The sequence below is a fragment of the Lissotriton helveticus genome, chromosome 3_1, assembly GCF_964261635.1.
Source record: "Lissotriton helveticus chromosome 3_1, aLisHel1.1, whole genome shotgun sequence".
In the NCBI taxonomy this organism is placed as follows: Eukaryota; Metazoa; Chordata; class Amphibia; order Caudata; family Salamandridae; genus Lissotriton; species Lissotriton helveticus.
In genome coordinates, this window is record NC_136061.1 from 1041724836 (window position 1) to 1041732335 (window position 7500).

Sequence of the window (7500 nt, forward strand, 5' to 3'; positions counted from 1 at the left end):
CCCGGGAAGGGCTCCATGGGTCTTGGGTAGACCTCCCCCGGGTGTCCGGGGCACCCATCTCCATGAGGCCAACGGCATTGGCAAAGTACCCGGGAAGGGCTCCATGGGTCCCGGGTAGACCTCCCCCAGGCATCCGGGGCACCCATCTCCATGAGGCCAACGGCATTGGCAAAGTACCCAGGACGGGCTCCATGGGTCCCGGGCAGACCTCCCCCGGGCGTCCGGGGCACCCATCTCCATGAGGCCAACGGCATTGGCAAAGTACCCGGGAAGGGCTCCATGGGTCTTGGGTAGACCTCCCCCGGGCGTCCGGGGCACCCATCTCCATGAGGCCAACGGCATTGGCAAAGTACCCGGGAAGGGCTCCATGGGTCCCGGGTAGACCTCCCCCGGGCATCCGGGGCACCCATCTCCATGAGGCCAACGGCATTGGCAAAGTACCCAGGACGGGCTCCATGGGTCCCGGGCAGACCTCCCCCGGGCGTCCGGGGCACCCATCTCCATGAGGCCAACGGCATTGGCAAAGTACCCGGGAAGGGCTCCATGGGTCCCGGGTAGACCTCCCCCGGGCGTCCGGGGCACCCATCTCCATGAGGCCAACGGCATTGGCAAAGTACCCGGGAAGGGCTCCATGGGTCCCGGGTAGACCTCCCCCGGGCGTCCGGGGCACCCATCTCCATGAGGCCAACGGCATTGGCAAAGTACCCAGGACGGGCTCCATGGGTCCCGGGCAGACCTCCACCCGGGCATCCGGGGCTCCCACCTCCAGGCCGACGGAATGTCAAAGTACCCAGGACAGGCTCCATGGGTCCCGGGCAGCTTCCCCCGGGCGTCCGGGGCACCCACCTCCAGGCCGACGGCATGTCAAAGTACCCAGGACGGGCTCCACGGGTCCCGGGCATTCCTCCCCCAGGTCGTCCGGGCCCTAGAGCTCCGGTGGTCGAACCTGCACCTGAGGCCCAGCCGGGGTCCAAGAGCCCTGCCTTGCATGGGCAGGCAGTCAGGAACCCTACCGCGAAGGCTTGGGATGGATGGGGAGCTGGGAGTCCTTTCGATCCCGGCCATCTGGTCGCCCGCGATGCTTTCCAATGGGGCGACCAGATGGCCGGGCTTCCCTGGAAGTCCCGATGAGATGCCATTCGCCTCCCGGATCCCAGCTAGGGCTCCATGAGGTCGGGTTCTTTTATGCCTTGGGTCCCCTCTGTCACCTCGCGTGCACGGATTGCAAGAAAGGGGGGTAATTTCCCTCCGGATTACTAGGGGCAGGGTACGCCCGGACACCCCTGCAGGGCTGGTGGTTCTCTGCCCGGGGGACCAGATGAGATATGCCTGGGCAACACCTCCCCCGGGCGTCTGGGGGCTCCATTTTCCGGGCCAACGGCATGGCTCAATGCCCAGGACGGGCTCCACGTGTCCCGGACAGACCTCCCCTGGGCGTCCGGGGCACCCATCTCCAGGAGGCCAAAGGGATGGCAAAGTTCCCGGGAAGGGCTCCACGGGTCCCGGGCAGCCTTCCCCCCCCCCGGGCGTCCGGGGCTCCCACCTCCAGGCCGACGGCATGTCACACTGCCCAGGACGGGCTCCATGGGCCCCGGACAGACCTCCCCCGGGCGTCCGGGGCAACCATCTCCAGGAGGCCAACGGGATGGCAAAGTACCCGGGAAGGGCTCCACGGGTCCCGGGCAGCCTTCCCCCCGGCGTCCGGGGCTCCCACCTCCAGGCCGACGGCATGTCACACTGCCCAGGACGGGCTCCATGGGCCCCGGACAGACCTTCCCCCCGGGCGTCCGGGGCACCCATCTCCAGGAGGCCAACGGGATGGCAGAGTAACCGGGAAGGGCTCAATGGGTCCCGGGCAGCCCTCCCCCGGGCGTCCGGGGCTCCCACCTCCAGGCCGACGGCATGTCAAAGTGCCCAGGACGGGCTCCATGAGTCCGGGACAGTCCTCCCCCGGGCGTCCGGGACACCCATCTCCATGAGGCCAACGGCATTGGCAAAGTACCCAGGATGGGCTCCATGGGTCCTGGGCAGACCTCCCCCCCCGGGCGTCCGGGGCTCCCACCTCCAGGCCGACGGAATGTCAAAGTACCCAGGACGGGCTCCATGGGTCCCGGACAGCTTCCCCCCGGGCGTCCGGGGCACCCACCTCCAGGCCAGCGGCATGTCAAAGTACCCAGGACGGGCTCCACGGGTCCCGGGCATTCCTCCCCCAGGTCGTCCGGGCCCTAGAGCTCCGGTGGTCCAACCTGCGCCTGAGGCCCAGCCGGGGTCCAAGAGCCCTGACCTTGCGTGGGCAGGCAGTCAGTCAGGAACCCTACCGCGAAGGCTTGGGATGGATGGGGAGCTGGGAGTCCTTTCGATCCCGGCCATCTGGTCGCCCGCGATGCTTTCCAATGGGGCGACCAGATGGCCGGGCTTCCCTGGAAGTCCCGATGAGGTGCCATTCGCCTCCCGGATCCCAGCTAGGGCTCCATGAGGTCGGGTTCTTTTACGCCTTGGGTCCCCTCTGTCACCTCGCGTGCACGGATTGCAAGAAAGGGGGGTAATTTCCCTCCGGATTACTATGGACAGGGTACGCCCGGACACCCCTCCAGGGCTGGTGGTTCTCTGCCCGGGGGACCAGATGAGATATGCCTGGGCAACACCTCCCCCGGGCGTCTGGGGGCTCCATTCTCCGGGCCAACGGCATGGCTCAATGCCCAGGACGGGCTCCACGTGTCCCGGACAGCCCGCCCCTGGGCGTCCGGGGCACCCATCTCCAGGAGGCCAATGGGATGGCAAAGTACCCGGGAAGGGCTCCACGGGTCCCGGGCAGCCTTCCCCCCGGGCGCCCGGGGCTCCCACCTCCAGGCCGACGGCATGTCACACTGCCCAGGACGGGCTCCATGGGCCCCGGACAGACCTCCCCCGGGCGTCCGGGGCACCCATCTCCAGGAGGCCAACGGGATGGCAAAGTACCCAGGAAGGGCTCCACGGGTCCCGGGCAGCCTTCCCTCGGGCGTCCGGGGCTCCCACCTCCAGGCCGACGGCATGTCACACTGCCCAGGACGGGCTCCATGGGCCCCGGACAGACCTCCCCCGGGCGTCCGGGGCACCCATCTCCAGGAGGCCAACGGGATGGCAGAGTAACCGGGAAGGGCTCCATGGGTCCCGGGCAGCCCTCCCCCGGGCGTCCCACCTCCAGGACGACGGCATGTCAAAGTGCCCAGGGCGGGCTCCACGGGCCCCGGGCAGCCCTCCCCCCCGGGCGTTCGGGGCACACATCTCCAGGAGGCCAACGGCGTTGCAAAGTACCCGGAAAGGGCTCCACGGGTACCGGGCAGTCCTCCCCCGGGCATCCGGGGCACCCATCTCCATGAGGCCAACGGCAATGGCAAAGTACCCGGGAAGGGCTCCACGGGTCCCGACCAGGCTTCCCACGGGCGTCCCGGGCACCCTCCTCCAGGCCGACGGCATGTCAAAGTGTCCAGGACGGGCTCCATGGGTCCCGGGCAGCCCGCTCCCGGGCGTCCGGGGCTCCCACCTCCAGGCCGACGGCATGTCAAAGAGCCCAGGACGGGATCCACGGGTACCGGGCAGTCCTCCCCCGGGCGTCCGGGGCTCCCATCTCCAGGCCAACGGCATGGCTCAATGCCCAGGACGGGCTCCATGGGTCCCGCGCAGGCCTCCCCCGGACGCGCTCCAAGGGCCCCGGGCAGCCCTCCCCCGGGCGGGCTCCACGGGCCCCGGGCAGCCCTCCCCCCCGGGCGTTCGGGGCACACATCTCCAGGAGGCCAACGGCATTGCAAAGTACCCGGAAAGGGCTCCACGGGTACCGGGCAGTCCTCCCTTTGGCATCCGGGGCACCCATCTCCATGAGGCCAACGGCATTGGCAAAGTACCCGGGAAGGGCTCCACGGGTCCCGGGCAGGCCTCCCCCGGGCGTCCAGGGCACCCACCTCTAGGCCGACGGCATGTAAAAGTGCCCAGGACCAGTTCCACGGGTCCCGGGCAGTCCTCCCCCGGGCGTCCGGGGCACCCTTCCCCGGGCCAAAGCATTTCAGAGTGCCCAGGACGGGCTCCACGGGTCCCGGGCGTCCAGGGCTCCCTTCCCCGGGCCAACAGCTTGTCAGAGTGCCCAGGACGGGCTCCACGGGCCCCGGGCGTCCGGGGCACCCTTCCCCGGGCCAGCGGCATGTCAGAGTGCCCAGGACGAGTTCCACGGGACCCGGGCAGTCCTCCCCCGGGTGTCCCGGGCTCCCTTCCCCGGGCCAAAGCATTTCAGAGTGCCCAGGACGGGCTCCATGGGTCCCGGACGTCCGGGGCTCCCTTCCCCGGGCCAACGGCATACAGGAGTGCCCAGGACGGGCTCCACAGGTCCCGGTCGTCTGGGGCTCCCTTCCCCGGTCCAACAGCTTGTCAGAGTGCCCAGGACGGGCTCCACGGGTCCCGGGCAGTCCTCCCCCGGGCCAACAGCAGGTCAGAGTGCCCAGGACGGGCTCCACGGGTCCCGGGCAGCCCGCCCCCCCCCCGCCCCCCCCCCCCCGGGCATTCGGGGCACCCATCTCCAGGAGGCCAACAGCGTTGCAAAGTACCCGGGAAGGGCTCCACGGGTCCCGGGCAGTCCTCCCCCGGGCGTCCGGGGGCTCCCTTCTCCAGGCCAACGGCATGGTTCAATGCCCAGGGCGGGCTCCATATGTCCCGGACAGACCTCCCCCGGGCGTCCGGGGCACCCATCTCCAGGCCAACGGCATGGCTCAATGCCCAGGACGGGCTCCATGGGTCCGGGGAGGCGTCCCATGCGCCTCCGGGCTTGGGAGCCCCGGCTGGGTCCAGGGGCCCGGCCGGGCCCCGGGTCGGGTGCTCCGGCCCTGGTCCCTGTCTCCCAGCCTACCGCACTGCCAAGGGCCTAGGAAGGGGTTCCGTTGTGCCCGGGGAGCCTCCCCTTGCTTGTCTGGGTTCAGGAGCTCTGTCCGGGGCCCCTAGGGGCCCGGGGGGGGAGGGCGGCCTCCCCACCCCGGGCTCTGTCCTTGGTCCTGCTGCGTGGCAGGGTGCCCGGGACGGGGTCCGGAGGGACCGGGGAGGCGTCCCTAGTGCCTCCGGGGCTCCCAGATGGGGCCAGGGGCCCGGGTTGGGTTCCCCTCATCCCCCGGCCTGCCGCACTGCCAAAGCCCGGGACGGGGTTCTGTTGTGCCCGGGGAGCCTCCCCTTGCTTGGCTGGGTCCAGGAGCTCCATCATGAGCACCGCAGCTCCATGCCCAAACCCATTTGAAAACCCGCCGCAGCGAAGGGGTTATAGGCGGCCATCTATTCGAATTCACAAATGCATGCTGTGACATCGCATTCCTTTACAGCGAGATGCCTTGGCATCGCAAGTCAGTAGATCAACTTGATCTAGAGGACACACGAACTAAAGGCATAATACAATCTATTTTTCAAACTCCAACCTGCGCAACAGGAGGGAAAGTGTTGATATACTAGCCCCTTCAGTGCTAATGACGGCTCCAGCTCGTCACGATTCCAGTAGGGAAGGTGTTGGTACATTCCTTATGTTGGAGCGCCATCTAGAGCAAGTCCGGTAGATAATGTGTTTGCAATAGTAGCGCGCAATGCTTTCCAATGGGGCGACCAGATTGCCGGGCTTACATGGAAGGCCTGAGGCCTGAGGTCCAGGGGAGGGCGGCCTCCCCATCCCGGGCGCTGTCCTTGGTCCTGCTGCGTGGCAGGGTGCCCGGGACGGGGTCCTGGAGGGCCCGGGGAGGCTTCCCCTGCGCCTCCGGGCTTGGGAGCCCAGGCTGGGTCCAGGGGCCCGGCCGGGCCCCGGGTCGGGTGCCACGGCCCTGGGCCCTGTCTCCCAGCCTGCCGCACTGCCAAGGGCCCGGGAAGGGGTTCCGGTGTGCCCGGGGAGCCTCCCCTTGCTTGGCTGGGTTCAGGAGCAGTGGCTAGGGCCCCTGAGGGCCCCCTCCCCACCCTGGGCTCTGTCCTTGGTCCTGCTGCGTGGCAGGGTGCCCGGGACGGGGTCCGGAGGGACCGGGGAGGCGTCCCATGCACCTCCGGGCTTGGGAGCCCCGGCTGCGTCCAGGGGCCCGGCCGGGCCCCGGGTCGGGTGCTCCGGCCCTGGGCCCTGTCTCCCAGCCTGCCGCACTGCCAAGGGCCCGGGAAGGGGTTCCGATGTGCCTGGGGAGACTCCCCTTGCTTGGCTGGGTTTAGGAGCAGTGGCTAGGGCCCCTGAGGGCCCGGGGAGGGCGGCCTCCCCACCCCGGGCTCTGTCCTTGGTCCTGCTGCGTGGCAGGGTGCCCGGGACGGGGTCCGGAGGGACCGGGGAGGCGTCCCATGCACCTCCGGGCTTGGGAGCCCCGGCTGCGTCCAGGGGCCCGGCCGAGCCCCGGGTCGGGTGCTCCGGCCCTGGGCCCTGTCTCCCAGCCTGCCGCGCTGCCAAGGGCCCGGGAAGGGGTTCCGATGTGCCCGGGGAGCCTCCCCTTGCTTGGCTGGGTTCAGGAGCAGTGGCTAGGGCCCCTGAGGGCCCGGGGAGGGCGGCCTCCCCACCCCGGACTCTGTCCTTGGTCCTGCTGCGTGGCAGGGTGCCCGGGACGGGGTCCGGAGGGACCGGGGAGGCGTCCCATGCACCTCCGGGCTTGGGAGCCCCGGCTGCGTCCAGGGGCCCGGCCGGGCCCCGGGTCGGTTTCTCCGGCCCTGGGCCCTGTCTCCCAGCCTGCCGCACTGCCAAGGGCCCGGGAAGGGGTTCCGATGTGCCCGGGGAGCCTCCCCTTGCTTGGCTGGGTTCAGGAGCAGTGGCTAGGGCCCCTGAGGGCCCGGGGAGGGCGGCCTCCCCACCCCGGACTCTGTCCTTGGTCCTGCTGCGTGGCAGGGTGCCCGGGACGGGGTCCGGAGGGACCGGGGAGGCGTCCCATGCACCTCCGGGCTTGGGAGCCCCGGCTGCGTCCAGGGGCCCGGCCGGGCCCCGGGTCGGTTTCTCCGGCCCTGGGCCCTGTCTCCCAGCCTGCCGCACTGCCAAGGGCCCGGGAAGGGGTTCCGATGTGCCCGGGGAGCCTCCCCTTGCTTGGCTGGGTTCAGGAGCAGTGGCTAGGGCCCCTGAGGGCCCGGGGAGGGCTGCCTCCCCACCCCGGGCTCCGTCCTGGGTCCTGCCGCGGGGCAGGGTGCCGGGGACGGGGTCCGGCGGGCCAGGGGAGGCTTCCCCTGCGCCTCCGGGCCTGGGAGCCTCGGGCTGGGTCCAGGGGCCCGGTCGGGGCCCCGGGTCGGGCGCTCCGGCCCTGGGCCCGGTCCCCCGGGCTGCCGCTCCACCCAGGGCCCAGGACAGGGGTCCGTCGGTCCCTTGCAGGCCTCCCCTGATTGTCAAGGTGTAAGCGGGCCCCGGGTCGGAGGGCCCGCCGGCCCCTGGCAGCCTCCATGGCTGTGGCCCGGCTGGGGCCCCGGGCCTCCGGCCCGCCATGCCCCAGGGCGCCCGCTCCCTCCTTCGTCGGGGCACGGGGCGACCAGATGGCGTCCCTTTCGTGCCCGGCC